The following is a 21,650-nucleotide window of genomic DNA, read 5'->3' on the forward strand; positions in this document are numbered from 1 at the left end:
TAAAACCAGGCCACTGTTAGTTTGGTGATCAGGTAAATGGGTTGAATTCAGGAGAGCAGAATGCAAAACCAATACAAGGCACTGAGGTCGCATTCCCCATGAGTGGCTTGCTCCCTGTCTCTCACCATTCTATCTCCCCATACCCGATGTTACTGAGAAACTATGTCTTGCCCTATCCACCCAACCAATCTCTCCATCCCCTTCTTTGACTTCTCTCATTCTCAGAGGACCCTCCTTCCAACAACATGCATCAAGAGTAGAGGAAGAAGCCAAACAGGTGCTACAACACCGGCTCTCAATATACACGAATTTTCTCCCCCCCCCATCTCCATCCAAGCATCCCCTGCCCAGCTGCTCTCCCCACCCTGCAGGGAGTCACCCAGAGGAGAGTGTCTGTCTGTTAGAGTTTGCAGCAGTCCAACAGCACACAAGTAAATAATTCAGCAGTATTCATTTATATAAGAAACTTCTTTATATACAATACCACACAACAGAAGCCAGAACCAGAACTCAGAATCCAGAAGTACAGAAGCAATATTCACAGAAGCTATATAATACAGAGGAGCAATAATGCAAGGACAAACCAACTCTTTTATACATAACAGTCAAGCTAAGCCACGCCCAGGCTCCGAGCCATCTGAGTCACCAAACAGTCCCCATTGGCTGACCTGTTACCATGTCTATTCCAATTCATGAACTCACACACTGACACATTCATCTTACTCTCATCCCTAGCCCACCACCCTTAGATGCCCATAGAAACCTCTTCATGATACAAAATCACAGTCTAACTTCCTCTTTTAAAACCAGATCCTTTTCTTTTAAGCCCAACCCTCATCTGTTTCTTCCCCCTTCCCCCTCCTTTAATACTTATATTTTTGATGAACTCTAATTGTATTTTAAACAAATACTTTATTGGCTTGTCTTTTGCTGTTGTAATCTTGGAACATACTTTGCAACTCCTAGGCCAATTATTGGTACAAATTTAAGGTGGTTTTGTGCTCCTCAAATTGCAGAAAGGGAACAGCATTTTCATTCTCTTTGCCTGGGCGTATAATCCTGGTAAAAAAACAAAACAAAACAAAGAAAGAGCAAATACCAGCTGAAGGCTACTGCATCATCTTGGATTATCCTGGTTGATTGGGCACATCTAGCATACGTGGTCTTTGCAAATGTCATAAGCTTGAAAATCTCCATTATCAAGTTCTAGTGTCAGCCCCAATGCACAGCTGCATGTCGGGGCTGCCATTCCGGTGGGTGCAGAGGTTCTGGCAGAGCGGCAGCTCCCATGGCACCCTGGCTCCTCAGCTTACCTCCTGGCCACCAAGCATTGTGAAGATCCCTTATAGTACATTGTCTAGCACTGTAACTTTATAATTGTAATGCAGAGAGAAGTTGTTTAAATTGGAAAGCAGTAAGTACCGGTAATTGCCTAAAATCAAAAACTAATATTTGCTAGCCGCGAAAAAATTCATACTTTTTTTGAGCCATTTCCTATTAAGTTTCAGGTAACTTATTTATATATCTATTTGGATAAGAATTGATTGTTACTCAACTGCTTAATTTTGTCTTAGTTTTTGAACAAAAAGAGAATAAAACTGGAATCTCTGGCCTTACCTATCACTGTCAGCTCCTGAGCCATGTTTGTGCATTCCTGGAAAAGGAGATAGTAGGGTAGGAGCAGTTGGAAGGATCTGACTTGATAATGCAGTCCCTATGTTTTCTTGATTACCAATGATTTATTCTCCCTATATAAACAAATAAGCAATATAAGCAATTGAATAATTAAATAGTATTTTCAAGCATGCTTTTCATTCCAATACTTATTTGTGTTAGTATAACTTTTTTGGAAGGCATTGTAAGGATTATTACATACACATATTTACCCAATTTGGCCAATATCAATTTCAAAACTTGGTAAGAAAGCAAATTACTCTAAAACATTAAGTTCTCTGCTGGTAGTCCACAAATGCCTATGATTTATCCAGTAAAACCAGGGGTGAAATTTACTTATCTTCTCTACCGGTTCACAAATGTGAGTGCACTCGTGCTATGCTTGCGCACAACACCTCTGTGCATGCGCAGGACCTTCTGCGCATGCGCAGAGGGTAAAAAATGGAACGTGATGACATCCAGGTGTGTGGGTGGAGCCTCCTGCCACCAGCACTACCGGTTTGTCTGAGCTAGATAGAACTGGCTCAATTTCACCACTGAATAAGACTTACATTTTATAAAAACAGAAGAAGGTTGTGCTTCACTTTTAGAATACATGTGAAACTCATTCATAAGTCGCATTCCCATTGTGATCCACTTCATTGTTCCTATACTTCCACTTTGAAGTGTTGACACATTTTGAAGTAGACTTTCAGAACAACTTGCAGCTTTCTGCAGCACATTGTGAATGTTTAGCAACCCATTCGTTGTGTGCTGATGGTAAATGTTTCCAAGCGACTAAGTATTGGATTTTCCCTCTGTGGATCCTAGAGTCAAGGATTTCCTTGATTTCAAAGTGTTAGTCACCTTCAATCATGATGGGCACAGGTGGTGTAGATGCAGGTGGTCTGAGGGATGAAATTACTTCTCGCTTGAGTAAACTAATATGGAATACTGGGTGGACTTGCCTGAGTGTTTTTGGAAGGAGTAGTTCAACTGCTACTGGATTGATGACTCTAGTGATGGGGAAAGGTCCAATGAACTTTGGCCCTAGTTTCCTTGATGCTTGTAATGATTTCAGGAATTTTCTAGATAAGTATACTCTGTCTCCAACATGAAAAGGTTTGGGTTCCATCCTTTTCTTGTCAGCTTGAATTTTAAAAGTCTCTCTAGCTTCCTTTAAGGCTAATCTAACCACTGGCCATGTGTTTTGCAAATTATCCATCCACTCCTTAAGTGAGGGCATGATGGGTTCTTCTATGGGTAGTTTAGGCATGGGACTGAAATCCTGGCCTGTCGCTACTCTAAAAGGGGTAAACCCAGTGCTTGAATGTACAGCATTATTAAACGCAACTTCAGCAAAAAGCAAAAGTTCAGTCCAGTTATCCTGTTGAAAATTAATAAAACATCTTAGATATTGTTCTAGCACTGAGTTCAAAATTTCAGAATTTCCATTAGTAGACGGGTGGTGAGAGGAGCTCAACCCCTGACCTGTATCAAGTAAGTCCAAAAATGCCCTCCAGAATTTGGAGGTGAATTGAACCCCTCTGTTGGAGATGATCCTTTGTGGAGCTCCATGAAGTCGATAAATGTGTATTAGGAATAATTTGGCTAAACTTTTAGCAATTGGGATCTTTTGGCAAGGTATAAAATGTGCCTGTTTTGAAAACAGGTCTGTCACGACCAAAATAACAGTATTCCCTCACTGTTTGGCAATTCTACAATGAAATCTATAGCAATCTCCAAGGCGCTGAAGGCTCAGTTACTTTCTGCAATAGACCTGGGGGTTTCCCCTGACGTCTTTTTGCTGCTGCACAAATGGGACAGCTAGCTTTCTATGTCCTTTTTTAGTGATGGCCACCAAAATTGTCTTTTAATCAGGTGTAAAGTTTTCACAAACCCAAAATGTCCAGCTAATTTGGAGTCGTGGCACCTTACCATTAAGCATAGTCTTTGGCTGGCAGGAACATACAACTTCCCTCCCACCCAAGCCAAGTCTTCTTTCATCAGACAGCTGGATTTATGGTTCAAAAACCATTCATCGGTGGCCAATGCTTGTTTAAAAGTTTGGGTGGTGTCAATGGTGTCATTGTCCATCAATGTTTCTTGTTTTGCCTGGGATCTGGTGACTACTTTAGTGGCTAGTTGATTGTTTTGTACTGTGGATTTGATTACGTCTGACTTTGCAGTATTGTATTGCGGTTTTCTGGATAGCTCATCCACCAGAAAGTTTTCCCCCCTGGGAGGTATTTTAGAGTAAAATCAAACTGTTTAAAGTACTGAGCCCATCATACTTGTTTTGGGGAGAGTTTCCTTGTGGTCTTTAGGGCTTCTAGATTTTTATGATCAGTCCAGACTTCAAAAGGGGTCTTACTGCCTTCTAGGAAGTCTCTCCAGGTTAACAATACCCAACAAACTGCATAAGCCTCTTTCTCCCAAATGGCCCACCTTTGCTCAGTCTCATTCAACTTTTTGGATGTGTAAGCGCATGGTTGTAGTTGGTCTTGCTCATTTTTCTGAAGTAGGACTGCTCCTATTGCCACATCGCTGGCATCTGCTTGTATGATAAATGGTTTCTCCATGTCCGGGTGTTTTAGAATTGGTTCTGCCGAGAACAGCCGTTTAAGTTTTTCAAATGCCGCCTGGCATTCCATAATCCAGTTCAACGGCTGCTTCAGTTTAGGGTTGTCCTCCCCCTTTGTTTTTAAGAGCTTGGTGATGGGGAGGGCAATCTGAGCGAATGCATGGATAAACTGGCGGTAAAAGTTAGCAAACCCCAGGAAGCTTTGTAACTGTTTACGCGTGCGTGGACGCTCCCAATCAAGTACAGCCTGCAGTTTTAGAGGATCCATTTCTACGCCCTGGTGTGAAATGCAGTACCTCAAATAGTTAATCTTCTCTTGATGGAATTCACATTTAGAAAGTTTAGCATAAAGTTTGGCAGAGTGGAGTTTGTTTAAAACTGCCCTGACTAGTTTTACATGTTCTGCTTTGGTCTCTGTATAGATTAAAATGTCGTCCAAGTAGACCAGGACCCCCTTATACAAATGCTGATGTAGCACTTCATTTATTAATTGAATAAACACTGCAGGGGTTCCTTGTAACCCAAAGGGGAGCACCTTGAATTGGTAGCACCTGGGTGTGTGTTAAATGCCATTTTCCACTTGTCCCCCTCCTTAATTCTGACACGGTAGTAAGCCTCCCTGAAGTCCAGCTTTGAAAAGATGTTCCCTTTAGCAAGGTGTGCTAGCATATCTTTCATAAGGGGGAGAGGGTACATGTTCTCCAAACTGATCGCATTCAGGGTACGAAAATCAACATAGAGACATTTTGAGCCATCTTTTTTCTCTCTAAATAGCACTGGAGTTGCGATTTTTGGTTGGGCTGGCTCGATGAAACCCCTTGCTAGGTTTTTCTCAATAAATGTTCTCAGCTCTTCCAACTCCCTCAGTGATGCTAGATGTGTATGCCTATATGCTTTTGAAGCACCTTTTTGTTCTCTAATCTGAAACTCTGTACAGCTCCATATAAATTAGCTTTTAAAACTCTTCTATTATTTAAAATATATATTTATTTCAGAATTGGAATAGCACCAGCACTTATGTATAGAAATTCTTTAAAAAATGTATCATGTTTTGTTTTGAAAATAATCCATATTAATATACGCTACAGTTTTGATGGCCTGTAGGCCTTGAGTGAGAATCAGTTGATTAATGAGTAGCCAGAAATTAATGACTAAAATCAATATTGATGACAAATTCCTCAGTACAAATTCTTTTATAGGAAATTGAATATACACACAGGTTTTAGGTTTCTCTTATGGTTAACATGCTATCTCATCCAATTGATCTTAGCTTTCTCTCTTTAGAACTTTAGATATAATGAACATAATACACAGACAGTTTTGGTTATTATTTTTTTTGCCTATGGAACACCTTGGGAAGTATATGATTAAGCAACAGAAAATCTATGCAATGACACAGCACCAAGATAATCTCTTTCTCCCTCACTCCTTCCCTTTTATATGATTGAGGAATCATGGAGACAAAATGTGTACATCCTGCTAAACTAGAAATAATATAATATTAATATAATAATATAATATAATATAATATAATATAATATAATATAATATAATATAATATAATATAATATAATTAATATAATATAATATAATATAATATAATAATATAATATAATAATATATAATGTATTATTAAGTAGGTATTTTAAATGTAACATTTTATTTATAAAGTTGACGCCTATTTGTTGTTCTACATGAGGTAAATAAGAAAGCCATTCTCTCTCTTCCCCCACCCCTCTTTCTCTCTCTCTCTCTCTCTCTCTCTCTCTCTCTCTCTCTCTCTCTCTCTCTCTCTCACACACACACACACACACACACACACACACATTCTCACATGCATTATAAACACACTAAACAGTTTAAGCACATTGATTAAAGGTCTGGCACTTTTGATAATTTAGTACAAAATTCCTTAATTGTCATATTGTTCATAATGTTTTTCGGTGTATTCACCTCTGAATTTAAGCACTAAGCAATGGGCAATATGATGTACTCATTAAAGAAGATCTTTGAGAAGGAGCCAAGTCTCAGGGTTGTGATTTGCTTGAGTTCATTAGTCGGAGCCTTGACATTAAGCCAAATGTCATAAACCTACCCCAGGGTTCTGAGCCCTGGCTACCTTTTCAACAATATCAGAGGGGTGGAAAAGACTCAGGGAAGATTGGAGATAGAAAAGTCAAGCTTGGCGCACCAGGCTGTCGAGGTCTCCCTCCCCCTTCAAGTGAGGGAGAGGGAACTCAGGCCCAGAGGGACCAGCAGCCTGCCCCCTATGACAGTGATGATGAGGGTGAAAATGTCCCGATGGTGAGTGAAGCCATCTGTCACTTGGCCATCCGCACAAGAATCATGTTGCCAAAGTCAGGAATCAAGGGAAAGGTGGATGCCCTAATAGATTCACCTGCACCAGGTGCCTAATTAGCCTACTGACTATGCTGAAGCTAGGGATCGGAGCAAGAACTCTGCCCCAAGCCATGAAGTTCAAGCAAGTCAATGGATCACTGATAGGAGGCTCCCCTGCAATGCCCCTCACTGACCTGGTGCGGCTAGAGATGGGCTGACATTGGGAGATCATCTGGTTCGTAATAGTCCCAAAAATGACAGAGGCAGTGATTCTGGGACTATCCTGGCTAGACAAGTGGAGCCCAATGATCTGGTGGAAAGGGAGAGAGAGAAGAATGAGGCTAGGAGTAGGCCCTCTCCCTCTCCAAGGAACCCAGAAAGGAGAAGCTGTCTAGTACCAGCAGAACCTGAAGGAGATGAGCTCCTTAAAGTTGGTGCAGAGCAACTGCCAGGCACCCAGCTAATCCCCAAAGAATACTGAGGCCCAATGGGTGTTCAGCGAGAAAAAATGTAATGTGCTACCGCCCCCATCACCCCACTGACTCTGCCATTGAGATCCTACCAGGCGCGAAGCTTCCTAAACCCAAAATGTACTCCATGACCCCAAAGGAAATGAATGAGCTAAGGGAGTACATCAATAAAAACCTAGCCAGAGGCTTTATCTAGCCGGCAAAATCCCAGTGGCCGCTCCTGTGCTATTCAATTAGAAAAAAGATAGGACGATGAGACTGCATGGACTTTAGGAGGATAAATGGTGTGTGTGTGGCAAACATGTACCTGTCAACTCGCAAAGCTTCCCTGGCCTCCTTTCGAGTTCCCATAGGGGGAATGGCAAACTGGTGAAACTGCACAGCAGCCAAAAACAGATACACATTCCATGCTTATTTCCCTCAAGGGTGTATCCCAGGGATACTTATAGCAGTTGAAGGGGAGTGACCTCTACAACCCGCAAAATTCCTCTGTTGGTGAATGTGATTGATAACACACCTGGGGGGAGGGGGGAAGAGGGTCATAATTGGAGGGCAAATTACATAGTGTCAGAACTAGCTTCACCTGGGAATGTGCCGATATGAAGCTCCAAATAAATAGTTGGATTTCTTTTGAAGCTTGGCTCAAGACTCATGATTTAATTAGGGCATCCATTGGAACCCTGGCAGCAAGCCAGCTCTCTCTAAACTAATCAACATTACCGGGATCCCTGGGTCCTAGGCTCTCCAGTCGCTCCCTGACATCTAGGGTGCTTGGAGAGAAATTCATGTGACCATGGCAGAGGGCAGACTATCTGAAGAGAGCCTGCTTCAGGTGACCCAGAGAGCTTGCAGAGAGCAAGCAGAGCTTGCCTCCAACCAGGGGCTGCCAGGATGCAGCAGCCTAATTGCAACTGGAGTGCAGCTATTCCTGAACATCAAAGCTGAGATACCCACCCCAGTGACTAATGCAAGAAGGGATGAGTATTGGTGGAAAAGAAATCCTAAAGCAGCTGATGCCGAGTTCCCCCACCCTAATGCCCAGAAGGGGGGAAGGCCCCTGAGCAAGCTGGGAAGAGTGGATTGGATGTGGGACTGGGCACAGGCCAGGCTCCCAAAGCCCCTGACAGAACTCCTGGGGAGGTTCATAGAGCAGTTGAGGGATCGGGCCACCCTTCGTGATGAGGAGCCATCATGCCGCCCAAAAGAGAGGGAAGTTGCAGCTGAGCCCTTTGAAGTGAGGAGACGCAGATGGAAACACAGCCCCCCTTCTCCACCCACAAGAAAGAGAAGGAGCCTGAGGCTGCAGCCAGTGCCTCCTCCACGCAGCAGGCAAGCCGCCCAGGGCAGACAGATCCCCCTCTCTCTGAACTAGAGCCGAGGAAGATGGCCAACCAAAGCAAGTGCAGGCTTACAGGGGCCGACAGGAGGAGGCAGGAGCAGTATTGAATGACCCGCCCTGCTTCAGGGGGAAATTTGATGGGGACTCAGATCAGCTAACTGTATTCCTTGACTTGGCTGAGATCCACCTAGAGTACTTTGGACACCTCTACCCATCCCATAGAGCCATGGTAAATACCATTGCCGAGGGGCTAGAGGGAGAAACAAGGGAATGGCTAGCAGCCCTCCACAAGAGGAGAGCCCCCCAAATGCAAGACGAAGATGACTTCCTATGACAACTAGAGGCCAGATTTGAGGAGGCGGAGGAGGACCCATACACAGAAGATGAGCTCAGAAACCTAAAGCAGAGGGGGAGACCTATTAAGAAACACATCTGTGAATTCAGGAGAGTCATTGGGAAGCTACCCCCTTTGCCAGAGCAGCAGTTAGTTCATTTTTTCAGAACAAGCCTGGACAAGCAAATTGCCCCGGTAACCACCCATTGGGACATCCCGAACCAACACTCTGAGTGGTTCTGAGTAGCCATAAAAGTCAATGGCAGATTGCGCGCCAACGACATAAGAAAGCAACTGGACACTAAAGAGAGAGGTCAACCAAACCACCCAGCCGATGGGGAACCACAGCACCACAGCTGACCCCAAAACCAGCCCTCCCATGAAGTCTGCTGAAATGCTACAGATGCGGGAGGATAGGCCACATGGGATCAGCATGCGCAACCCCAGCCCTGAAACCAAGGCCAGAGCCACCACCCAAGGCATGACTGGAACAAGGCTCCAGGCATGCCACCGACACATCCTGGAAAGCCCTCCAGGCTGCAGAGGTCCGTCCCCACTTATCTGAAAGTGGGGGGGGGACCCCAAGCAAGAATGACCAGTCACCGGATTCCTATGACAGCGAGGACAAGGGCGAAAACAACCCAATGGTGAGTGAACCTGTCCACTCCTTTGTTTTCCCAATACACCTCATAGCCCCAAAAACAGGAACCCAGGGGACTTTTCAAGCCCTAATAGATTCAGGCTACACTAGATGCTTGATCAACCTAACCACAGTCCTGAAACAGGATCAGAGCGAAAAGACTGGCCCACTCGATAAGGTTAAAACAGGTCGATGGGTTCCTTTTGGGGGAGCCTATGCTACCCACCTGACTGAACCAGTGAAGCTAGATCTAGCAAATTACTGAGAAGTAATTTGGTTCGTAATAGCCCCCAAAATGACAGACCCAGTCATACTGGAACTCTCCTGGCTAGAGAAATGGGGCATGACCATCTGGTGGCAAGGGGGCACCAAGGCAGCTGAAGGCTGAGGATAGCAAGGAGACCCCAACCCCCTCCACACTAGCAAATACAAGCACTGCCCACGCAAGGAATCCTCCCAAAGGGCCCACCAGAACAACTGGCAGCCACCTCCGACAAAACCCCAGAGGCCAAACAGATCCCGAGAGAATATCAGGACCTCACGGAAGTATTCAGCGAGGCCGAGTGTGACATCCTACCTCCTCACCGTGAGACAGACTGTGCCATCGAAATCATCCCTGGGGCAAAACTATCTAAACCCAAACTGTTCGCCATGACGTCCTGGAAAATGCAAGAAATGTGCTAATATATAGACAAAAATCTAGCAAGGTTGTTCATTGACCCAGTCAAGCCACAGGTTGCAGCCCCAGTCCTAGTTCAAAAAGATTGAACTATGAGGTTGTGCGTTGATTTTAGAGAAATAAACTGCATGTGTGTACACAACCTGTACCCTCTCCCTCTCATGAAGGACATGCTATCTCACCTAACCAAGGGAAAAGTTTTTATCAAATAAGACCTCAGAGAAGCATTCTACTGAGTACACAACAGGGAGGGAGATGCATGGAAAACAGCATTCAACTGCCCCCTAGGGAGTTTCCAATTCAAAGTGATGCCTTTCGGACTGCAGGGGGCCCCAGTGGTGTTCGTGCAATTAATAAACGAGATGCTGCATTGACCACCTCTATAAGGGGGTCCTCGCCTACCTGTACAAAATCCTCATCTACACTGAGACCATGAACGACCACATACCCCTAGTCTGCCAGGTACTGGAAAAACTTCTGGCAGCCTGTACGTTAAGTTTTCAAAACCTGTACGTTAAGTTTTCAAAACGTGTATTCCATCATGCACAGCTAGACTACTTGGGCTACTGAGTGTCAAACGAGGGCATAGAGATGGACCCAACCAAAGTACAAGCCGTCCTAGGCTGGCAACTCCCTCGCACCCGCAGTCAGCTACAAAGCTTCCTAGGGTTCACAAACTTCTACAGGCAATTCATCCCCTCCTTCGTGAAGATTGCCAAACCTTTGATGGACCTCCTAAAGAGAGGGAATCCAGGAATCAAAGCCCGCCTGGGACAACCCCTACAGTGGGACTTAATCTGCCAAAAGCCATTTGAAACACTGAAAGAACTGTTTGCAAATAAACCGGTGCTGAAGCATCCTGACTCCGAACAACCCTTTGTCATCCAAGCAGACCCCAGTGACATGGCAGTGGGAGCAGTACTACTCCAAAGAAATAGCCAAGGAAACCTACAGCCTTGTGTTTTCACCTCCTGCAAGCTCACCAACACAGAGAGGCGATGGGCCACATGGGAAAAAGAGGCTTTTGCAGTGAGATGGGCACTGCTAACCTGGCGCCACCTGCTGGAAGGGGGGCAGAGACCATTCGAAGTCTGGACTGACCACAAAAATCTGGAGGCCCTTAGGACCCTGTGAAAACTATCCCCTAAACAAGTCCGCTGGGCTCAATACTTCAACCAGTTCAACTTCGTACTAAAGCACATCCCAGGAGAGAGGAACTTTCTAGCTGATGCCCTCTCCCTCATGCCCCAGTACAAATGTGAATGAAAGGAGGTAGTAGATGCCATCATTCCCCCACCCAAATAGCTGCCCAAGTGACTACCAGATGACAACGCTGTGACCGGCAAAACCAACCTGCAAGCGATCTAACCACAAAACTCAAAATTGAACTGCTAGCAGACCCCTGGTTCCAACACAACCAACACATCTTGACAAAAAGAGATGACCTAGCATGGAAGGGGATGAAACTCTACATCCCGGAATCCTTACACACCTTAATCCTCCAGAGGAGTCACGACGACTTTACAAAGAAGACTTAAAGACCTAAAGACTTTACACTTAGAACAGAGGCAATTCTAATGGCCTGGCATAAAGAAAGATGTGGACAGTTATGTGAAAAGTTGCACCATCTTCACCACAATGAAGAAACGACCAGGAAAACCCCCCAGACTGCTGTAACCGGTAGCAGAACCAATGAGGCCATGGGAAGAAATCGCAATGGGTTTTATAGTAAAGTTGCCAAAAAGTGGGGGAAACACGGTGATCTGGACTGTAATAGACTTATTCTCCAGGCACACTTCATACCATGCAGCGCACTACCCTCGGCCCAGCAGCTAGCCAAACTGTTCCTGAAGCACATCTACCACTTACATGGAGTGCAAGAGAGAATTATATCAGACTGAGGGGTCCAGTTCACAGCTAAGTTCTGGGGGGAGGTCCTGCGGTCCACTGGGTCATCCCAAGGGCTTAGCTCGGCTTTTCATCCGAGTACCAATGGGGGGGGCAGAAAGACTGAATGCCATGGTAGAACAGTACCTGAGGTGTTACGTGAACTATCAGCAGTCCAATTGGGTGGACCTCCTGCCTTTCTCTGAAGTCGCGTACAATAATGCTATTCACAGTAGCCCGGGATTAACTCCGTTCAAAATTGTGAATGGCATGGACTTCGTCCCAATGCCTGAATATCCAAGGGATTCCCCCCTCCTCAGTCAGCTTGACTGACTGAATGTTAACGCTGACAGCAGCCTGGGAGAATGTCAAGAAAGTGCTAGCTAAAGTGGTACAAACCTGGTTCAGGCAGGCAAACACTGAGACCTGCAATGACCATTCCAGGTGGGGGAGAAGGTCTACCTCTCCACAAAATACTTGAGGTTAAAACTCCCCAGCAAGAAACTGGGACCAAAGTTTATGGGACCATTCCCCATAGTAAAGATCATCAACCCAGTCATGGTGCAATTAAAATTGCCCCAACTGCTAGAGAAGATACACCCAATATTCCATAGTAGCCTCTTAAAACCCGTGGTTGGATCGACCCTGAAGCCACTACCCTGTGAGCCCCTGGACCTCGTGGTCATAGGAGGCCAAACCCATTATGAGATACAGTGAATCCTCGACTCGAGGTGGCACAGGATACAACTCCAAAACTTAATCAAGTGGAAAGGCTACCCTTATCAGAGGCATCCTGGGTAAAGAGTAGGAACATCCAGGCTGACCGCCTCATAGCAAAATTCCAAACAACCTGGGGGGGAGGTCGCAACCCTAAAATCTATTTCTGTACTCAACTTGTTTTTGGTTTGCACAGGTTGCCTTCAGGAAGTGAGGGAAGCTGAATGTCAACTTGCAAAGCATCCCTGGCCTGCTCTTGAGTTGCCATAGGCCAGGGGTATGGGAAACTGGTGAAACTGCACAGCAGCCAAAAACAGATGCACATTCCATGCTTATCTCCCTCAAGGCTGTATCCCAGGGTTGCTTACAGCAGTCGAAGGGGAGTGACCTCTACAACCCGTGAAACTGCTCCATTGGTGAATGTGATTCACCCACCCCAGGGGGAGGGGGGAAGAGGGTCATAATTGGAGCACAAATGATGTAGTCAGAGCTGGCTTCATCTGGAAACATGCCGATATGAAGCTCCTAATAAATAGCTGGATTTCTTTTAAAGGTTGGCTCAAGACTCATGATTTAATTAGGGCATCCGTCAAAACTCTGACAGTACCCTCTTTCCCTAATGAAAGACACAATGACTCATCTAGCAAAAGGAAAGATCTTCACCAAGCTAGACCTGAGGGAAGCATACTACTGGATGAGGATCAAAGAGGGGGATGAGTGGAAGACTGCTTTTAACTGCCCACGGCGTAGCTTCCAATTCAAAGTATTGCCATTCAGGCTCAAAGGGGCCCTTGCAGTCTTCATGCAAGTCATAAACTAAGTGCTGCATGAGCACGTATATAAGGAGGTCCTAGTGTACTTAGTAGACATCTTCCTCTTCACCAAAATGATGGAGGAGCACATCAAACTGGTCCGCCAGTTACTAAAGAAACTCCTGGCTGCAAAACTATACACCAAGCTATCAAAATGCGAGTTCCATAAGACCTGCCTCAACTACCTAGGCTATCAAGTATTGAGCAAGAGTGTAGAAATGGATCCGCCACCGCTAGAGTGGACCATGGAGTGCCAGGGAGCATTTGAGAAACTCAAGCGGCTATTCGCAGAGGAACTGGTCCTAAAGCACCCAAACCCTGAGGAACCATTCATCATTCAGGCAGATGCCAGTGATGTAGCTGTAGGAGCAGTCCTCTAGAAGAACAAGGGGAATCTCCAACCATACTTCTACACCTCCAGAAAACTCACCAACACTGAACAAAGGTGGCGGTGTGGGAAAAAGAGGCTTTCACGGTTCATTGGGCATTATTAACCTGGCGGCACTTCCTAGAAGGGAGCCAAGTGCCGTTTGAAGTCTGGACTGATCAAAAAAATCTGGAGGCCCTCAGAAGCCCTCGGAAGGTCTCTCCCAGTCAAGTTTGGTGGGGGCAGTATTTTAACCAATTTGACTTCACGTTGAAATGCATCCCAGGAGGCTTCCTTGCGGATGCCTTGTCCTGAATGTTCAAGTACAAGAGTAAGCATGAAGAGGTGGTCAATGCCATCATTCTCATCCGCCAGAAGGCAGCACAAGTCACTACAAGGCAAAAAAAACTCAAAGGTGATTGAGGGAGCCGGGGGAAGAGTTAATTCAGAAGATCAGAGCTGAGTTGCAAACTGACCCCTGGTTCAGGAACAACCAACAACTCCTGACCTCCCGAGACAGATTTGGCATGGAAAGGTCCATAATTGTATGGCCCCAGCACCTTCTAGGTCCAGGTCCTGCAAAGAAACCATGACTCCAAGCAAGCTGGCCACTTTGGATTCCTAAAGACATGGCATCTGGTGCGAAGACAATTTTGGTGGCCAGCAATGAAAAAGGACATTGAGAGCTATGTAAAAAGCTGTGCAACATGCACAATGATGAAAAAAAGATCTGGGAAACCACCAGGATTTTTACAATGAGTGGCTGAACCGTTATGACCCTGGGAAGAAATAGCAAGGGACTTTATCATGCAGCTCCCAGAAAGTGGAGAAAACACTGTAATTTGGACAGTGATTGATCTTTTTTCCAAACTGGTTCACTTCATTGCTTGCTCTGGCTTCCCTTCAGCCCATAAACTGGCTAAGCTGTTCCTGAAGCACATTTACCGATTGCATGGAGTCCCAAAGAGGATCATATCTGATCGGGGGGGGGGGGCACAGCGGGGGTCCAGTTTACAACTAAATTTTGGAGGGAGTTCGTAAAGTCAATTGGGTCTTCCCAGGGCTCAGCTTAGCTTTTCATCTGAGTACTAATGTAATGATAGAGCAGTAATTGAGGTGCTATGTAAACTACCAACAAACCAATTGGGGTGATCTGCTAACTTTCGCTGAGGTGGCATACAACGCAGGATATAGCAGCACAGGGAGGACTCCTGGTTGATGTTGTGGCAAGACAGGGAAAAAGCCGGACTCCACTAAGCCCGTTTGATTTCACTCCATCAGGGGGCCTCAAGGGGTCAAAGTCACCCTGAAAGGCTGACAAAGAAAGTAGGGAACCCTCGTTGATCGCAGGGAGACGGTCTCTCTGCTCGATCTGAGGAAGCTTTCCAGACCGATGGAGGAAAGGACAGCCAGACTTGTCTGGTCTATCCGAAGCTACTGACAGCCGAAGAGAGAAAGGATGAAAAACAATCAGTGGACAGACACTATGTACCCTTATTTCCTGAGGAAAATCTTTAAAACAAAGAGAGTCTCTAGAGGTGAGAGGAAGGGACTTTTACTTCCTCCTCCGAGAAAGGGAGCGGCAATCTAAACGCTTAAAGCAGGGGTGTCAAACTCAAGGCCCGGGGGCTGGATCTGGCCTGTGGGTGCTTAGATCTGGTCCATGGGGCTGCCCTGGAAACAGCAAAGGACTGCCCCATGGTGCCTCTGCAGTGAAAATGGAGGTTGCAAGAGCTGTGTGCGGCTCTCTTGAGCTCTGTTTATGCTGGCAGAGGTTTGCAGGAAGCCGTTGCAGCCGAAAACAGAACTCAGGAGCCTGTTTTCACTGGCAGAGCGCTCGGGTCATCACAGGTGCCTCCAACAAGAGTGATGAGCTGTTAATGTTTCTAAAACTCTAAAAGTTATTGGATTATATGCTAAGAAAAAGGCTTTTATACTTAGGAAGAAAGAATTTAATTTAACTGATTTTCAGAATTTATAAAGGGAACGTTGATGAATAATTTGTAAAAAGGGAGTTAAAGTGTGTGAGGGAGTTTTGAATCTTGGAGTAAGTTAGAATATTTTAGCATATGTTTGTTAAATGTTATACCCTGTTTTTGCTCTGGGAAGTCGGGGGTGGGGGGTGGGGAGAGGGGGTTGAAGGTTGGGTTAGGATATAAAACGGAGAGACAGATAATTGTATTAACAGATAAGTAAATGTGAGGGAAATGTTACATTAAATGAAATGAAAAGATGTACTTAGACGATACAATGAATGATTGATTATATATTGTATATTTGTTTGTTCATAAAATAAAAAACTTTTTTCTTAAAAAAAAAAGAGTGATGAGCTGGCCACGGCTACCCTGGCCATGCCCACCCCGGCAAGCCCCAAACACAACCCTGATGGGGCCCTCAATGAAAAGGCTTAAAGAGACAGACACAGAAAAATACAGAATACTAAATACTAAATGTAAAAACATTAAATGCAATGAAGTTGATTGGAATAATACAGTAACTTAGAAAGTAAAAATATTTTGCAAAGATATGGGATGATCTTTTAAACTAAATTAACGAAAGAAAGAAGTTAAGTTTTGTTTTATGAGTTGGAAGATGGAGTTGGAATGACATCTAGTGGTGAAAAAGAGGTAAAGCTTTAAGACAGATAAGGAAACAGTTGCAAGGCCATTCTTTGTTTGTTTGATGACAGGTGAATTGTTTGGAAATTTATTGAACCTGTGGATTATAAACATTGTTTGACATGTGGAGTTGCCTAGTGACTGAGGGAATGGGCTTTTTGGATTACTCAGGTACTGGGGAGACTATAGTCCTGTGGGCCACTTTGGATTACATCATCATTTGACAAACAATTTGGGGAGTAAAAGAAGATGAGTGAAACAACATTTATATTCTGGGTGAGTATTGAATGATGAAGCTGGATTATAAAAAACTGGCTATTTTGAATTGTCCTTTTTTAATGGATTCAATACTGGAAGTCATACAAACCTGACAAAAATTTAGAGATAAATTTTAAAAGTGTACTGCTGGACTAACCCTAGAGTGTATGGTATGGTGTATGATATGGCATGGCATGGCATGGCATCACCAACTATAAGTTTGGTTGTAGAGGACAAAGGGTATTAAGGAAATAGCAGATTGAAGAAAAAGGTGGAGGGGTGAAACAAAAATGAGCACTTCAAATTTAACTAAAATTGGGGGAAAACATCCTCCATACCAGCATTTGCAGCTTCCAGCTCATCGACTCAGAGATCAATAGAAACGTTGAAACAAGAAAATATCAATGCTTTTCAAAAAGAAATACAATCTGTACTACAATCAATTCAAGAATCAATCACTTCACATAAAGAGGAAACAAGAAAAAATCACAATAAAGTGTAAGGCTTTATTTAGGAGATGAAGGAACAGATCCACAATATGGATGCGAGACTAGGAAATTTTCAGCAAATGATAACAAAAAATGAACAAAGAATACAGAAAATAGAGGACAAATCAGAAGAAGCAGAACAAAAGATGGAAGAAATAAACCAAAGACTGACACAAGCAAATAAAAGTCTGGAGGATACAGTCATACATGGAAAAAAGCAGCACATTTTAAAAGATTTCAGAACATATATCAAGATAAAGAAGATCTTCCGGAATTTATTATAGCGGGTGCCCTAGAGATAGGGAAACGAGATGGTGGGGGGAGAGAGATAGATGAAATATCCAGAATCAATTCAAGCTATGCAAGAAGACACAAGCTCCCTATGTAGGTACATGTGAGATTTGTGAAAAAAAACAGTAAGAGATAAAATATTGAGAAGGGTAAGAGATGACCCATTACAATATAGAGGAAAAGAGATTGTGGTTCTGAAACAGATCCCTAGGAGGGTAAGAGACTCAGAGAAGCAATATCAATTTTTGAATACTAAACTAATTGAAAGAGAAGTAAATTTCAGGTGACTGATCCCAGAGGGAATTTTAGTCAATTGGGATGGTAAAAGATGCAGACTGGATTCTATAGAGAAGGCAACAGAATTTTATGATAGCTTTATAACTTTGCCTGAGGGGAAAGATGCAAGAGAAAAAGTGGAATATAAAAGACAGGAGGAACTAACAATAGACGAGATAAATCTATGACGAGAAGAGGGAGAAATAGAAGAGGCAGATCAAGAAGGAGCAAGGGCAAAAGAACAGAGATAGGGAAGAACAACTAGGAGAATAAAACCTATTTATAAGTAAGAGAGTTGGAGAAGGAAGGTGGAATGCTGTCAATGAACATCAGTGGATTGAATTCCCCCGTAAAAGCAATTTTTTTACATGATTACAAAAATTAAAAATAGATATAATTTGCCTTCAATAAACCCATAAAAAAACAGCATTATAAACTATTGGAATGTCCAAAAATTGGGAAATTATATCGGCACAACAAAAGAAAAGAGAGGTAGCTTTATACATTAAGGAAACAGTAAATTCCAAACAAATTTATGCAGATGAAGAAGGAAGGATCTTAAGGGTGGAAATAGTGATGAACCAAAAACAGATACTGATGGTAGCAATATATGCACCAAATAATAAGGAAGAAGAATTTTATCAAAAACTACATAAGAAGATATTGGAAATGAAATATCAAAATATTTGCTTGTAGGAGATTTTAACACAATTGTAGAAGCAAAACTAGACTATAGGAGCAGTAAGACAGGAAAAAAGGAAAGAAAGATACTTCCTAAGGCAGTGGTTCTCAACCTTCCTAATGCCGCGACCCTTTAATACAGTTCCTCATGTTGTGGTGATCCCCAACCAAGGGTGGGTTCTAATTTTTTTTACTACCGGTTCTGTGGGCGTGGCTTATTTTGTGGGTGTGGCTTGGAAGTCATGTGACTGGGTGGGCGTGGCTAGCTGGTCATGTGACCGGGTGGCCATGGCTATATGTATAGGGACTACTCAGAGGGCTGAAAAAAGTCATTTCTGACAGGTCCTCACACTTTTGACTGGTCCTCACACTTATGACCATCCTCACATTTATGCCTGTGCAGCATTCTTAACAACCATGTCACTCATTTCACAACTGCTTCTCTTCAACATGGTATAAGATAGGGCAAAAAATGTAAAATGTGAGGACAGTCGTAAATTCAAGGACTGGTCAAAAGTGCGAGGACCAGTCAAAAATAACTTTTTCAGCCCTCTGAGTAGTCCCTGTGCACAAAAGGACTACCCAGAGGGCTGAAAAATGTGATTTCTGACAGGTCCTCGCACTTTTGACCGGTCTTCGCAGTTATGACTGGTCATCATTTATGCCCATTGTACCATTCTTAACAACCATGTCACTCATTTCACAACTGCTTCTCTTCACCATGGTGACAAGATAGCACAAATACGTAAATTGTGAGGACAGTCGTAAGTTCAAGGACTGGTCAAAAGTGCGAGGACCAGTCAAAAATAACTTTTTCAGCCCTCTGAGTAGTCCATATTCATAAAAGGATACAGCAATAGAGAGGGATGAAGGAAGGGAAGGGAAATTAGAGTAGGAGTGAAGGTAAGAGAGGGAGGAAGAGAGGAGGAGAAAGAGAAAGAAAGAGGAAGTAGAGAGAAGAAAAGGGGGGAAGAGAAAGTAAGAAAGAAAGAAAAGACAGAGGTGGTAGGTTTGAGGAGAAAGATTGCTGTACAATAAAAAAGATGAAAGGGAAGAAAGCCAACCCAAAACAAATATTAAGATATTAAGATAAAGAATGAATTGTTAAACTTTAAAGAATAAAAGAGAACAAATAGCAATAAATAGCAATAATTAGAAACACACATACAAACATACAACGTATTTTCTTTGAACAGAGTATTTGGCCGGTTCACAAATTTAAACAGTTGTAGGAGGTTAGCACCCACCCCTTTCCTAGAAGAATGAAATATTTTGGGAAATATTAAAAAGGCAGAATATTATATTTCCCTACCTGGATGAGAAATGGAGAAGCATATTTTACAGACAAAGCAGCTCCCACCTTCCTGCCCCCCACCCTTTGTTAATGGGCCAGAGGCAGAAACTCAATCCTTTGTCAAAGGACATTTGCAACACAATAGCAACAGAAACTAACACAATGGGCCCCATCAAGCCATGTGATCCTGTCCACCATTAAACCATCTTTCCAAGCAGTCTCCATGTTTCCAGTGTCTTTTTCCCCACTTGGAGCAGAACCCAGAAGGATATTAATTCCAACGCAGTATTTAGTCATTTCAATTAAATTTACAATTTCTATATTTCCTTTTTACCATATTTATTCCTCATCTATTTTTTTAAAAAAACAATATTACCCTTCAACCTCATCTCTAATCTTAATCAAATTCAATTTTTCCCTTCTATTCTATATTATACCCCTTCGCATTGTCATCTATTTTTATATCCATCCTCACATTGATTAATTATGTAATACAGTTGTTTAATACAAATTCAACATTTTAATATAAATCAATTAGTTATATAACTACCTTTTTTGTATATTAATCAATATGAACATGAATATTCCAATTATTTCCATGCAATCCAATTTCTTACAAATCAATTAATTATATTTACCAATAATAATAAACCAAATAATTTCCCCCATATATTCCTCCAAATCACAACTTAACCAATTAATAGTATCTCAATTATTACAATTCCCTAGTTAAATAGAGCTTTTTTTCTTTTGTGTTTTAAAATCTTGGAACTCTCCTCTTTTGCCCTAAATTCCCCATTGTTTGCAGTTTTGCACCTACCTTTTTTGGTGAGGAAAAAGAAAAAGAAATCTCTCTGCCTCATTTTGTCACGTTGCAGCCTGCTTACTTTCAATTTCGCTTTTTCAGCATAGCTAGAGGGAAAAAAATCTGCTCCAGGAATTTACCTCTTTGCAGCTAGCTCTTTGAAGCCCCGCGGCAAGAATTTAAAGTTTTTTTTCCCTCTAGCCATCAGCTGGGACTCGGGAGGCAGCAATAGATTGGGAGTGGGCGGGGTAAGCGAATGGCGACCGGGCGATCCAACAGAGGCAGAGGGTGAGGGTGAGTGAAGGCGTGGGGGGGGCTAGAGAGGGCTTTGGCGACCCCTGTGAAATGGCCGTTCGACCCCCAAAGGGGTCGCGACCCTCAGGTTGAGAACCGCTGTCCTAAGGCATTTTTAAAATGATAGAAGAAACTTGTATTTCTTCTATATGGAGAGAAATGAACTGCCCCCCAAAAATCAATATACATTTTATTCAAACAGACATAAATCATGGTCCAGAATTGATGTGATATGGATATCACCCGAACTAAGAACAAATTTACAGGAGATTGAGATAGAAACTAATATTTGGGCTGATCATAACCTAATAAAATTAAGCTGGAAAGGAGTAAAGAAAAAACTGAGATGGACATTGAATCAATGTATACTAAAAGAGAAAGAATTTATACAAACAATAGCAAAAAAAATAAAATTCTTTTTTAAAGAAAATAAGAAGAGACATCACTGCAAAACGTATGGGACACAGCCAAAGCATATATAGGGGAGTAGCTATAACCTATATAGCAAGAAAGAATAAGGAAAAACAACAACATCAAATGACCTTAAGAGAATTTATAAAACTTGAGCTAGAACTACAAAGAGATCCACAAAAGAAAACTCTTAAAAATCAAATGGAAATAATAAAACAAATTGAATTTAATAGAAAAGGAAGAATTGGCACAACAAATCAAAAGACCAAAAGAGAACTTTTTTGAAAATGCCAACAAACAGGGAAGATGGTTAGCCTATAAACTGAAAAAAGAAAGAGAGAAGAAATTAATAAGTAAATTACAAGATGAGAAAGGTTTCAAAATGAGATTAAAAAAAATAATTGAAGAATTT

General features: G+C 42.9%; 1 protein-coding gene and 1 long non-coding RNA gene across 31 annotated transcripts in view; one reads left to right on the forward strand and one right to left on the reverse strand.

Annotated features, from left to right (window-relative positions):
• NRCAM (neuronal cell adhesion molecule) overlaps positions 1 to 21,650 on the forward strand; it is a 363,078-nt gene that overhangs the window by 117,789 nt on the left and 223,639 nt on the right. The gene's annotated exons all lie outside the window — the stretch shown is intronic.
• On the reverse strand, positions 893 to 1,707 carry LOC148112856 (uncharacterized). The gene is made up of 2 exons (XR_015728758.1): positions 1,618 to 1,707; positions 893 to 1,059 (listed from the first exon to the last, which is right to left on the reverse strand). It is a non-coding gene; the product is annotated as an uncharacterized LOC148112856 (long non-coding RNA).

Source organism: Pantherophis guttatus, chromosome 7 (assembly GCF_059756535.1).
Source record: "Pantherophis guttatus breed Tessera chromosome 7, ASM5975653v1, whole genome shotgun sequence".
NCBI classification, from domain to species: Eukaryota; Metazoa; Chordata; class Lepidosauria; order Squamata; family Colubridae; genus Pantherophis; species Pantherophis guttatus.